At 37.9% G+C, this 14,757-nt stretch overlaps 1 protein-coding gene and 1 long non-coding RNA gene across 3 annotated transcripts in view; both read left to right on the top strand.

The window, feature by feature from the left end:
* The window catches only part of Angpt1 (angiopoietin 1), a 252,311-nt gene that overhangs the window by 8,165 nt on the left and 229,389 nt on the right, over positions 1 to 14,757 (top strand). The gene's annotated exons all lie outside the window — the stretch shown is intronic.
* Gm41313 overlaps positions 2,747 to 14,757 on the top strand; it is a 35,019-nt gene continuing 23,008 nt past the window's right edge. The window contains exon 1 of the long non-coding RNA XR_875323.1: positions 2,747 to 8,449. This is a non-coding gene — a long non-coding RNA (predicted gene, 41313). The remainder of the gene's footprint in view (positions 8,450 to 14,757) is intronic.

Genomic DNA, 14,757 nt, shown 5'->3' with positions numbered 1-14,757 from the left:
TGTAAGATAAATCCTCCACGTTTTCAATGAAATTCTATTTCTTGTTTGCTTTTACATTGTTGAGGGAATACAAAAGTTACTTCAGACCTCAATGTGTGTGTGGTCAATTAGCAGCTGGGATATTAAGATTCTAATGTGAACATCTTAATTATTCATAACATGTTCATAGCTCTACATTCTTGAACATCAAACTTACATATTTCCATGAGATGGCTGAGGCTGCCTGCAGAATAAGTTATTGGGAAGAGCATATGCTTTGTATGTAGTCTTAGGTTTTATTTATGAAAGTCTAATGAGGTAAACTATAATCTTATTCCTTAAAAGTTATTTTACGTGAAATCAGTAAATATTTTTCAATTCTTAAGTTATATTTTTCTCTAAATTGTTAAGAGTCTCGGGGTGCTATGAGACATGTCAACACTCCTACCACTATTAACATGCAGATAGCTAGTTGGAAGCTCAGTGGGGATTGACTTCTGCTCAAGAACTGCTCTAGCAATCAGGCCTTCTCCATGTTGTCTCCTTGCAAAAATGTCAGATGTAAAATTTGGGTCTTATTACCAATATCTCCAATATCTTCTTTTTTCACTTTCCCTTTGATTTTTAAATAGTAAGAATGGAAGTATCAGATGGAAGTCATTTAATAGTGATTGAGCAGTAGTTCAACAGATATATAACAAGCTGAATATTTAATAATAAAAAATACTAATAATAGAAGTTTACTACTTGTGTATGTGTGTGTGACCATGTATGTGAAGGTACACATGCATGTGTATACATGCAATGTTCAGAGGATGACCTCAGTGGTTATTCATCAGACACTGTCCACTTTTATTCTTTCTTTCTGTCTGTCTATCTATCTATCTATCTATCTATCTATCTATCCATCCATTTGTCATCTATCTATCTATCTATCTATCTATCTATCTATCTATCTATCTATGTAATTTGTTTGTTCATTTGGAGATAGGTTCTCTCTTTGACCTGGGGTTCACCAAGTAGTCTAGGCTGGCTGGTCAGTGAGCCCCACAACCTGCCTGTCCCATCTCCTCCCATAGCCTGTGATTACACCACATACCACCATACTCAGCCTTTTTCCATTATTAACTCCTAGCTCACAGTTTTTTCTTTTCCTGTTTTTCCTTCATTGGAGATAGACTTTACATTTTTCTCTTTTCTTTTTTTGAAAGTAGACTCCCCTTCCCCCCACAATATATTCTGATTGGAGTTTTCCCACCTCCAGTGTCCTTAGCTCAAGGGAACTATCTCTGCTTCTGAATGAATAAACTGATGCACTTGAAGTAATTGACAGTAACAGAACTTGATTTTCAAACAAAGAGATTGAGAGAAATCTGTGTCGTATAGGGGCATGTGGAAGGTCAAAGAGGATGTGTAGGATGAGGCTTGCCCAGGACTCTACCCTACTCCTTTCCAGCAACAACCTGAGAGGCCCCATAGGTTCCAAGAAATGTATTTCAGGCATCCTCAGTAGAGGTTCTAGGTGATTAAATATGAAGCAGGTATATCCTCAATATATAAAATGAAATCCAACAGTTGTTAAATTGAATATTTGTTGCTAGTTTAGTATGAAATCTGTAAGATACAAAGCACTTTAAGGTTATCAGATGTTGAAATCACCAAAACAGAGAAACACACTCACTGTTCTAGACTCTTAAAATGTCCAGCTCCTCCCTATGCAGGATGGCTCAAATGTGATAAAATAATAGATAACTCGTGGTCAGTCCTTGGCAAAGTGTGTTACTTTACTTATTTTACATATCTGTTGTCACATCATTGGTATTTGTCTGCACGAAGGGTTCTGTGATGGTCAATGATTTCCTAGTATTGGAAAGTATCATGTTCACTTTATACAGAATTCTACTGAGGGTCAAAGAAAATCAACCTTGTTTAGGTGTGTTGATATTTTCCAATTCTTCATTTTTTTAAATAATAAGTGACATTTGCTTTTATTTCTATTTTTGTGTTTTTAAAATTGTTATTGGTTATTTTATTTATTTACATTTCAAATGTTATCCCCTTCCCAGTTTCCCCTCCACAAACCCACTGTCCTCTCCCCTTCCCCCTGCCTCTGTGATAGTACTCCCCCACCCACCCACCCACTCCTGCCTCAACACCCTAGCATTTTCCTACTCTGAGTCATTGAGCCTCCACAGAACCAAGGAGCTCCCCTCTCATTGATGCTGAACATATCCATCTGGAGCCCTGGGTCCCCCCACATGTACATTTGGTTGGTGGTTTAGTCCCTGGGAGCTTTGGGGTGGGGGTGGGGGGTCTGGTTGGTTGATATTGTTTTTCTTCTTATGGGGTTGCAAACCTCTCCAGCTCCTTCAATCCTTCCCCTAACTCTTCCATTGGGTTCCCTGCTCCCAGCAGGGTTCAGTTTGGCTGCATTCATCTGCATCTGTATGGATCAGGCTCTGGCAGAGCTTCTCAGGGGACAGCTATACAAAGAAACTTTGTTGTGTCAGTTTTGTGTACACCTGGCAATTTAATGAATATACCAATTTCGTGCGTCATCTCCAGGGACTTTTTAATTTTCTTCAGTAAAAGACTGAAGGGCATCTGATGGGAGTATTGAGGCTGTAGGCACCTGATACCTAGAGGGAGAGCACTTCCTAATGTCCCTCCCTCCCCTCCCTCCCTCCCCTCCCTCCCCTCCCTCCCTCCCCTCCCTCCCCTCCCTCCCTCCCTCCCTCCCTCCCTCCCTCCCTCCTCCCTCTGTTCTCCTCCCCTCCATCCATCTCTCCTTCTCTCTCTGTCCCTCCTTCTCTCATCTCTCTCAGGTCTTTGGGGTGCTTGGTGACTTGCTTTTTCAAACTCCTGTTCTTCCCTTACTCTGCAGCTGGGAGAATTCAGCATAACCAAAGCCCAGGAAGCAGAGGCAGAGGGTTAACCTCAGAGCAGGAAGGACAGAGACTTTTTCCCTGCTCATCTCTGTGTCTTCTCTGCTCCTGTTTTTGTTGAAGAGCTGAGAGAGCCTCCACCAGCTGACCGTGGAGTGAGATGCTGGGAAGCTGAAGGCTGTAGGATGAGCAGAAATGCCAGTGACTGTCCCATTCTGGAGGCCGAGGACAGGGGAGGGGCTAAATCAGGATTTTCCAGAGGGGCAGCAGTGAGTTAGAGCTTGAAATTAAGGATGTAGCAGGAATAGCAGGAGCTCACCTTTAAGGACAGGCAAGCAGCCTGTCAGCCAGTCACCTGACCAAATATACTGTCCCTCCAATGCGGTCTTCAAAGTACAGGGAGGCAGAAATGAATACACTACAGTCTGTTTTGAAGAGTAAACCCACTGAAGTGGACAGACATGAAAGCCAATAGATTGTCCACTGTGCCAATATCAAGTTCAAAGATGATATAACCCACTGATAAAACTTGTGTACCAGAACTACATCACAGGAATTTAGAATCCTGACAGTGGAACTTACTTGCTGTGTGGCCTTAGGCAAGCTCCTTAACTTCTCTGTTTCTCTGTTTCATTATGGATAAAATCAAAGAAATAGCTGCATACGCCATAGAGTTTTTTTAGATGTAAGCATAATTCACATAAATTATTTTGCTTTAGCTTTTTACCCAGCAATTATGAGTTAAATATTAGATAATACCAGGGATGATTTTAGATACTGTATTGGGTACTTTAACCACTACCAGAAACCCTGGAAAAACTTTACAAGCATCAACTTATTGAATATTTTTGAAAATTAATCAGTATTTACCTGATGGACTTGTCCCATGAGGAAACTGATGCGTGGGGAAAGGAGTCCATTTTCACAGGACTATATACAAAGGCACACTTTAGGACCAGCAGGCAAATCGCAGGGAGCCCAGCTCTGTGAACTCTGCCCTTAACCCATACAGAATGAGTTACAGGATTTTAACCATGATGTCTCCCCTTGTTAATCCTAAATTACAAGTCTGCCTTTAGAAGTTTCTGCAGTTGTCTGTGTGGACAAAGCCTTAACTCTTCTTTACCAAATGACTTGCGCCTTCCTCATGCTCTGTCTTAGCCATTTGTCCTCACTGAGGCTTTAAAGCTCATAGTTAAATTGGCTGTGGCAATAGGTTGTATTGCCCAGTGCAACACAATAGCCAGGCTCTGTCCCTCCTGCAGGTCTGGTGACAGACCACACAGACCCCTGTCTGGAGGCCCTCCTGTCTTGCTCAACAGACATACCATCTTCTTGAAGTCACAGTGCTTAATTGAGTCTGATGGTTTATCTAAAAACTTTGAAATGCCAAAGAAAGGCTTACAATTACTTTACATGAGAGCGGAGGGGGTTGCTGTTTTAAATAGCTTCCATTCAATTCATGATCTCCCTCTTGGATTTATCAGTAGGCAGTCTTGCTTGGAAAAGGCAAAGTTCATTCTGGTACTTAAAGTATTATTTGCATGTACTTTTCTTCTGTAGGTCACACAGGGAGTTGTAAAAATGAGAAGAAAAGCCTTGTTTTCTTGGGCGGGGACCTCTTATCTCATTTCCTCTTTTATTTATCATTGTTGCTATTAATTAAAATACTTCTGGTGTTTTGGTCCGAGTTGGAGGCACTTGAGGCAGATATCTCCCTGTCTAGTTTCTTCTTCTGGTCTTGGAGGCCTGGCCATTCAGATGCCTGTGATGCAAGAGTGACTTCGCAGATGACAGAGAACACCTATGTGACTCTAAGCCACCCTAACGCCACACTGTACATGTCCCAACATAGAGTCCCACATAAGAGTTCAGATTGGCAACAAATCTAAATTTAGCTTTCTAATAATTTCTGTGTGGTAGAATAGGCTAAATACCACTTGAGCAACCAAACACTTCATTCTACACTTGCTTGCCCTGGGCTCTTCAGTGTGTGGCATTTTCACATTGTAGTTGCCCAGTACATGCATAAATAAATATGCATGGCAGCATCTACATTATTTGGGGGGAAGTCTACTCTACTCCGGGAAATGTTCCAGGATCTAATGATGATGCTGAATGATAAAGATCTTTGCTCAGTCAGTAGAAAACTATTGAGCCAGGGTATATGATGTTCTCAGTTTTGTGGGTTCATTTCTTCATACACTCACCTGCCTCCTGTTTCTTTCATATTCTACCCATTTATCAATTACTTCCTGTCTAGATATAGGTGTCAAATTGGCAAATACACATTAACAGCAACTGGGAAGCACACTCTTGTGCTTGATTGTACAGTTCATACATTAATAGACACAATTATAATGTCATTTATCTCATCCTTATAACAGAACTAGAGTTGTTGCCAATAATTTTCTTTTATTTGCTGTGTTTGGTGAATTGATTTGTCTGTAAGGAGAAGACTATTGGATATTTGGTCACTAGCAGAAAAATGAAACTGAATGTTCTAGAAAAAGGATTTAAAAACAACCTCAGTATTCACAGTCGTACCTTGGCGAGCAGTGTCATCTTCCAAATACATAAACATATATGGTCTTACAGGTAATAGAGATTATCACACCAGTGTTGAGCACAAGAAAACTAAAGGCTATTGCATTAAATAAATCTTAAAAGGTTGCACATTTCCTTTAAGGAAAATGTAAAGATTAAACTCAGATTTCATGGATGGGTTACATCTGATATTTTTCAGTATTCTTGTCTCTCCAACTGTTTCCTCCACAAATTAAAATTAATTCTCAATGTTGAGCTGGGGGCAGAATCAAAGGTTCTGAACATGAGTGGTGTTTTCCTAGACACTTGGGAGAATCTATTGTTGATAAGCAGCCTTTTGTGGGGATCAGGATAATTTATCTTATATGTGTGTAAACGTCTATGGGAAGTTGTTATTCTAAGAGAACTGTTCTCTATTACCCTTCCCGTTCCAGTAATTCTTTTAAACTTCACAAATATGTCAGATAAAAAATAATTCATTGCTAGTTTTACTTTTTTTGAGCAAATTACTTAGACACAGTGCTTCAAGCGAGGGTTATTTTGATATGGATACCCAAATAAAGATATTGTTTTAAGCTATTAACTACACATTTTTTCTTAGAAAAGTTACAGTGTAGTGACAGATTTTTTTAATTTAAGCACAAAATAGGAGTATAATATGGTCAATAGACTAATTTACAATTTTAATTAGTAATTTTGCAATATTAATGAAATAGTATCCTGCTTAAAGTATTTTGGGGGCAACTATTTATTACCTTTATTCTTTAAGAGCTGTTTTATTTTTAATTGTTTGCATCTGTCTGAGGAATTACACACGTGTCAGCAAACATGTCTGCAAAATCTTGAGGAGGGCTTTTGATTCCCTGGAGCTGGAGAGACAAATGATTATGAATTAAATCAGGTAGGTTCTGAGAAAGGAACTCTGATCTGCTGTAAGTGTGGTGCCAGCTCCTAGCCACTAGGACATCTCTTTAACCACCCCCACCTTTTACCTTTAAATTATTTTCACTTTGTATGTGCTCAGAATGTTTATGCTTTTGCATATATAAGTCTAACTTTTGCTCTCAATTTTGAACTCAAAAGAAAGACCATTGGCAGGCTGGAAGTGAAACTTCTCATGTCTCTTACTAACAGAGACGACTTATGGATTTAGGAGACCTTGATTCAAATAAATGATTAGAGCTGACAGTAACTACAAGGAGAAAGCCCACATTCAGTCTCCAAGAAGGAAAGCCCGTAGCTGAGAGCTGACCATACGGACAGCAAAAGGGTCCACTTGAGAATTTTTATTTCATCATCATTGTGTTTCATATATGACACATGCTTGTATATTTTGAGCTCACAAGTCAAACTTGGACAAGTTGTAGGACAAAGGTCACTATGTAAATGAGTTATTTTGAACATTAATTCTCTTTAATAGTTTCATATTTTGTAATGAATCCCATTTTATCTAATTTTGAAAACCATACGAAAAAGATCTCACAACTTAAAATACTCAAATAAACTCTAAAAGTCTATCTAAAGGTTCTTATGTCTCAAATGATTAACAAAACACCCTCTCCTGTTACATACAAAGTATCTGTCCCCTGTGAGAAATGAAGCAAGTGTATGTTCAGGATGTCTCAGACTTTGGACATTTGAGAGTCAATAGCAAGAAGGTGACCTTCTGCCAAGGATATCTACAGTCACATTTGTCTCTCATGTAATGGTCTTGTGGGTAGATATAGTTTAAAAGTTATATAAAATTTTTACTACTTGAAACCCACAATTTTCTTTCATATTTAAGTATCCTAATAAGAAAATTTTATTTCTTTTAAAGTCTGTGAAGTATAAAGACAGAAAGTAAAGTGTGTGGGAGACAGAATTAGATGATCAGTATGGTGAATATTTTTCAAAGCTCCTTTGACTGGTACCTCCATATTTGTGTGCCTCCCTCACCTGAAATGAGGCTGAGTCACAAAATCCTCTCAGTTTCATCCTGATCATCATAAAATTCATCCTGAGGACACTAAAACACTAAGCTAGAACTCTACCATCTGTCCGTCAAGAGGCCGTAATGTTGTAAAGAGGTGAAGGGATAGAATTAAACTTAACTGTAGGTGATTGATGCACAGGCTCCCTTTTGTCATCCTTCTAGAGCCTCCCAAGGAGTCAAGTCTGTACCCACTGAGTTACTTCTAGCTTCAGCGTTAAAGTCTGCACATTGTAGAATGGGAAGAACCCATCCTCAAAGTAGTGTGTGTGAAACTGACTCACACAGTGAGTGAGATCCTTCTGAGTATTAGGAAGTGTTACATGTCATTCAATTATGGAGAACATGTATTGGTTCTATAGCAGTTAAGATTTACTTAGAGTCACATAGAGTTTACCAAGGTGCTTGTCATGTTGCTAGCTATTAAACAACAGTGAACTGGACATTAACTCTGTCTGCTGGCCACTCACATTCCAAGGTTTAGACATATTTTAAGTGATGGCCCTTAGAGCCTTGTGCTATCCTTACAACTTAAACTTTCATATAAGCTATATTTTGATAAATATAAAAATTGAAGACAATCTGTTTTAATATATGTTTTAATTGTATAAGTAAAATTATTGAAAATAAGGATGTTTTAATCTTCAGAAGAGTATTTTTGAAAATCCCCAAACTATCAAACTTTAAATACACCAGAGTTCCAGAACAGGACTGTACTGAACATATGTAGGCTCTGAAATTCTTCACATTTATATTATTTACAGCTTTTCTGATATGTTAAAAATAAAAATCTCAGTGAAATTTAACATTTGAGAGTATAGGCATGAAGGTGTTTTATAACTCTATACTATTTAACCTGTTGTGTTTGTACTATAAGTCTAAATCCAGATGTTTCTGAAAGTTGTTACAGACCATGGCTGACTGGTGGTCCCCCTGTACACCCAGTGCAAAATTAGTTAGAGGCATCTGTTCAATTCCCAGTGGTTTGGAATTTCTGCAGTAAAATTTATACCAGATTCTTCCCTCCTCAGCTGATGAACCTGGGATCTGGACTCAAATGAAACAGGTACAGAAACAGTCTTTGCATGTATGAGGTGCTTTGTCTGAAAGTTAGTAGAAAAGTAGCATAACAGTAAATATTTCTCCTAAAATACCTAAACATTTATATATTCTTTGACTCAACAGTCTAACATTTGGGAATCATTTCCAAGGAAAAGAACTCAACAGAGAAAAGCATCCATGCACATGAGCATTCCAGTGATCACAGAGGAAATACTAGAAGTGATGGGAGGGGATGTTAGTATCCACTCAGTGTTTACAGTGATTCCTGATCTCTATGCTGAAAAAACAAACACACGCATTTGAAATATAAGCAACATTAATTACAATGAAAATGAAGATAAAGTTCCCATACATGGCAAATGCCAAGAGCAGGGGGTTCTCCAACCTAAGAAAATAGCTGTTAAGAAGGTATAATGGAAGGTTAAGAAGCTATTAATGCCCAAGAGATGTGAAATAAGCAAGTAGATGACTTATCTCTGTAAACTAGAATAATAACATGATAACCAATATTTTCAGGTTTTAGTACATATCAAGTTCTAAGACAGATAATTCAAATATATTTCACTTGTTTAGAAACATTTATTTTCATTTTTTTAATGCTAGATATTTTCATGGCCTTTGACTTTTGTATGGCTTGGGGTGGGATAGAATGTGAAAGTGATTTTATAAGTATTGTCATCAAAACATTAACAGAATAGACCTCAGTACTATCAGTATTAAGGAACAACATTCACAGTAAAAGTAATTTTAAAGTATGTATATTTAGATGGAGGTCAACTAAAAGTAAGCTTGAATGAAAGAAGCTGTGATCATAGAGACTTGACCAAGTTAAATTTGTCCTTACTTTTCATCATGACTATACTTGGGGAAGAAATTATAAAGGAACTTTTAGATAGCATAGCCAATTCTCTAGTGAAGAAAATCTAGGAGAAATGTTAGAGTATGTGATTTCCCCTACTTTCTTCTCTAGTCTCATCTTTCACAGATTTCTCCATTTTTGTTGTTGTTGTTTTTGTTTATTTTGAGTCATATCTAAATCCTAGCAGCCCTGATACAATGTCACTGTCTATTTTCCTTCCTTAATTTTCTGAATGGGCATGCCATCCCACATGTTGTAAGCATGAGTATTCTGCAATCAGCACAAAGGACTCTCACCAGTTACCAAGTCCAGGATGCCTTATAAAGCGTATGTGACTTGATCCAGCACAGAGACTGCTGGCTAACATTAGTCGTCAATATGCCTTGGTAAGCAATCCTTCAAGGTTCTACAAAAATGTGCAAGTTAACAATCTGGTTCTTTGAAAACAGAGAGCCTGTGTTTGCTGGGCAAGGATAACAGTCTTACAACGTGGACCATGTGGGTATTTAAGCAAACACATACTTATCTGTAGAAATAAAACCCACTCACATTCTCTTAAACACACAGCCCTCTAGCCGTCGTATCTTTTTATATCATGAAGCTCATCAATATAATCCATACAACCCTCGGAGAACAGCAGGCTTTAAATAAGTTAAGGACCAGTGTTCCATGAGGATGATGATGCCATTAACATTTGTGTTGGAAAGTGAGTAGAACAAAAATAGAGATCTTTAATTAGTCATGCCTAATGACCAAGGTAGCTAAAACACAAATCAGAATATTTACCATGGTGCAAATCTAGTTATAGGGGGAAGGTGTTATGTATGTGTTTAGAGTTTTGCTTTTAGCATATGATAGGCTATAGATATGACCTGGAGAGGAGTATATTTCAAATCTCTTCGTCTATGAAATTTGAAATAGTTTTGTAGTAGGTGTGCTCTGAGGTTGTGGAACAAAACTCTCTACACATAAGTGAAGGCTGTAAGTAGTGAGTTTTTCCTAGGGAGCATTGCCATTAAAGACCAATCAGGTTTACGATGGGTATGGAGAAGTTTGCCAAACATGACCTCAGGCCAGGCAACTGTTGTTCAAATCAACAATGACTAAATCCTGTTGGATAGGTCCATTTATCAATATTATGAGAACATCACAGAATGTCACCTTCCTTCTGTGGTCACTTGTTTTTTTCACGCTCATAACCACAGTACAGTTATGTCAAGAGCATCAGAAAACCTTGTTAGTAACATTTTACAAAATACCTGGACAGTGCAGGGTCCATAGAGTGAGTCATTTCGAATGTAAAATAATTCCAAAGAATGGATTCTATCTCTCACATCCAAAACATCCACTGTAATCTCAGGTAAAATGCTTTTCTTACGCACTATTAAAACTCTGGGCATGTCCTTGTTTGTGTAGGGTCATGATTGTTATATGAAAGAAAGTTAATACATTTGAAAAGCTAGAAACTTTGGGGGCATATAAAAGTGTGTTTTCAGACCACTGAGGATGTTTTAGGTGTAACCTGATATATTTTATTAGTCTTCTGAAATAATACAAGTAAAAACATTAGTAAATTTGTCAATAGCACATATTAAATCTATCATATACTCTTCAAAAATGTCGTTTTTCTAAGCATTGGGAGGGTCAGGCTAATAAATTGAGAGAGAATGCTCATGATAAGGGTAATTTCTCTTTAAAGTATTTTAACTTTCTTTGCATCATTAAAATGAATGCATCCTGTGCCAGAACAAAAAAAAAATCAGAATTGTGGTAACATTTTATTGAAATATTTACTGTAAAACAAAATGTCCCCCAAACATTTTTTATTACATTATATCAGATCTGTAAGTATTTTGTTCTGTGACTATGGATATGGATTCAACGCCTCTTTTCTGTAAGGACTGTAATGAACATTATACAGATCCTGCACAGATCAATTGCAGTGGAGTTTCTGTTCATGTTAGCCTATAGAGAGTGGTTAAAAGCTACATTCAAGCACAATCTGCATCCTGTTATCCTTGTGTTTGCCTCAAAGAAAGGTATTTTTAAGAAGTGGTATGGCATTGTTCTCCTCATTGCCTCCTGTCAAATCATATTGCTTGGTAACTCATGACAAACCTGTTGTGTGTTAGCTAGAAGCTCATGAAGTAAAATTTGAAATGCCAGCAATCTGGCTTTGCTTTGACAAAAACCAAAGTAGATTGCAATGCTGAAATTGCATAAATCAAGAATGGAAAACAATCTAGGGTTTGGCCAATTTGAGGCTACAATGTGGGTCCTGTATACAGCCTTTCCTGGTCTTCAGAAATGACATAATTATTGGTGTTATTCTCTAGAAGTGTCAGAATGGTTTTGCTTGAACTTATTTTTTACAAAGACAGGTTGGATTTTGTGGTTGTTGTTGCTGTTTAGTAAAATCTCTCTAGATCACATAGCTATAATGCCTTGATTAATAAAATGCTTTCAAAGGTTACAGGAACCATGTGTGTCTCCAAGTATGTGTTAAGAAGCTGGAGACAGACTGAAACATATAAACATTCTGTTGTCATCAAAGGATGTTTGTAGTCCAGCATAGAGTAACCACTTGTCAAGTGACCACAGGAGTTAGTACAGATCAACACAACAAAGAGATATATAGGATACTGAAAATAAAAAACAAAAGACCTGACTTAGTCTGTGTGAAAAAGGCTCAGTTACAGCAATGAGCTAACAGTTTTCCTAAAGGTGAGCTCTGATAGTTGTTTACAAGTAGTCTGATGACTGATGCTATGAAACATTATTGATAAAAAGAAAGGAGTGACATAAAAGAACACAGTCCATATTATTATATGCCACATCTGTCTTGTCTTTATATACAGAGGAATCTTTATAATGACAGGAATCTTGAGGTTCTACCTTGTAAAGTAGCAAGCACCTACCCTGAGCACTGCCCAGTTCATGACTGCCATTCCACATATAACACCTGGTTATTACTGTTCTTTTCAATGTTAAAATTCGACTCTCAAACAAAAGGCAAGAACTGAATTGAATACCTAATGTGCCCATTGCCAAGTTATGCCTGTTGGTAGAGAATATTGTCTTGTGAGTGCTGTGGTGGTTGGTTTTCATCAAAAGGGCTCTTTTCACTTGGTGTGAGTGAGTGTGTGTGTGTGTGTGTGTGTGTGTGTGTGTGTGTGTGTGTGTGTGTGTGTGTTTGTCCTTTGTGCTTGTAGAAGCCTGCAAAAGCCATTAAAGCATCTTGCATCCCTGAGAGGTTAAGTTACAGAACACTGTGAGCTGCCTGATTTGGGTGCTGGAAACCAAATCCGTGTCCTGTGGAGGAATAGCAAGCACATTTGTTAGAAAGATGGCTGTCATGATCCTTTGCATCGCTGTCATGGAAGTGATAATGTTGCTGTAGTTTATTGATTACAGAAGTTTTTCCAACCCAGGCCACACACTAGAGGAATGCAACACAAGAGTCCAAATTTTATGATTCAAGGAGAATTGGGGGTGTGGTAGAGACCCGCCCACCACAGGGATACAAATGGAAGCTGGTCTGCTCCAAGTGGAAGTGGTTAAGACTAAACAAAAGCTTAACTTCCTAGCATTCAAATTATGTGTTCCTCTCTTATTAGAAGTACTGTGTGAGTTTGGGTTTGGGAGAGAGTAAGGGACATTATTGGTTCATTGGTCATTTTATGCATGTTATAACTTTAGGCACTATAAAAATATCAGCCCTTCCGAAGGTTTTTCCTGCCTGCTTGAGTGAATGCATAGCTGAACAGCAGCAGAGCATCATTGTCTGTGCCGTGACTGTGATCATGAAATATCTCATTAATACAGAATCTCCAAACATAGCAGTCAAATTTTATTCTGGTTCCTGTTGTTCTCCAGCACTGGTGGTCACCTCGAAAGAGTGCCATGTGTGACTGCAACATCATATGTTCTATCTAACACATTCTGCCTCCTGCTTTCTAGTGTCAGCTCATCTTTCCTGCATTCGATTCCATGTTGGCACGTCATTACTAAGACACTAATAGTCATAACCAAGCTCCCTGGTCTGTATTGTTTTCCTCATTGGAGACTCTGCTTATGGTCATGCTACTTGAGGCAGAATGTGCTGTGAAAGCGACTGTTGTGCAAGTCAAAACAGAACCAACTTCTGTTTGGACCTTGAGCTTCTGTCTGTATTCTGCCTTGATAGCTTCACTGTCAGTGCCACAGCTACTTAAAACTATATATTTATTTTTCAATTAGATGAAGTACTAATGGCCTACTTAATCCCTGTTGAAATGAAAGCTGACAGCTTGTATCTAAGGCCTATAGTCCAGTGTGAGGAGCCTGTGTTGTAGTCACTATACAGTTAATAAAAAGTACTGACTATTATTAGTGTTCTCAATAAGCAGTTTGCTTATTAAACTCATTTGTTTTATTTTTTCAGTAGAAATGATAATAAATAATTAACTCTGCACCTTGTTTTAGAAGCATGATGTTACCTACCATACTTTGTATGCTTTGGTGCATAGAAAAAGTCTGATATTGCTACCAAATATGCTAATTAAGATATTTATTATTTTATGTGCAAATGGGTTCCATTTGCACACAAGAATCCAGGACCTACATCATACTTTATAGTACACTTTGGCCACAGCAAGATATTCCATTTGAATATTGAAATGACTGTGTTTTAAGTGACAAGCTTGGGCAAATCAAGATGGAATTGAGCAAGTTAAATGTGCTTGGTTGACTGTGAGACTCCAATGATTGTTAGAAGCCCCATTGTTTATGCTAGATGGAGAAAGGAAGAGACGGCCAAGTGTTATCACACCATTTCTTTTTGTCAATTGCAGTATGTGTCCTGGCAATTAGATGCAATAGGATCAAACATTTAGTGTCCTGCCTGATTGACATTAATAACTCAGGTACAGGAACCATTGGTCTATGTTGAGAATTTATGGTGAATGTAGACAAGTCCCACTTGGTGTTACAAAATAGGGCTGCCTTTCATGAAAATGTAATTTCTGTTGGTTCTAGAACAATCATCATAATCTCTCAGCATTTACCCATGAAGTGTACCAAGTAGAGAGATGGAGAAGGGGGTTGGGGGTAGAATGAAAAGCCAAAAGTCTTCAGATTCAGTCTGGACTAATCAAGCTTACTGAAAATGCATAAATATTGATAGCAAGAATGAAAGGTAAAATTATTTTTGAGCAAAATGCTGTTAGATATAAAATAAAATTTTATTTGGAAATAAAAGGAGTGTTTCCAGAAGCCCCATTGTTTTTCCCTTTGGCTTATGTATGTTGGGCAATTTGCAATGTTCTCTGAGGTCCAGGTTCCCTAGAGATACTTGGGCATTTACAGATGATATATGTCATTAGCAGAGGCAGTCATGATTGTTTATTTTTTTTATCTGACCAAAATCAGAAAATAAGTGGTTTTGAATCATTACACAACATTAGCCCAAGTGT

Source organism: Mus musculus, chromosome 15 (genome assembly GCF_000001635.26).
Source record: "Mus musculus strain C57BL/6J chromosome 15, GRCm38.p6 C57BL/6J".
In the NCBI taxonomy this organism is placed as follows: Eukaryota; Metazoa; Chordata; class Mammalia; order Rodentia; family Muridae; genus Mus; species Mus musculus.
Note: the sequence above shows the minus strand (reverse complement) of the source record. Positions and strands in the feature narration are given on the sequence as shown.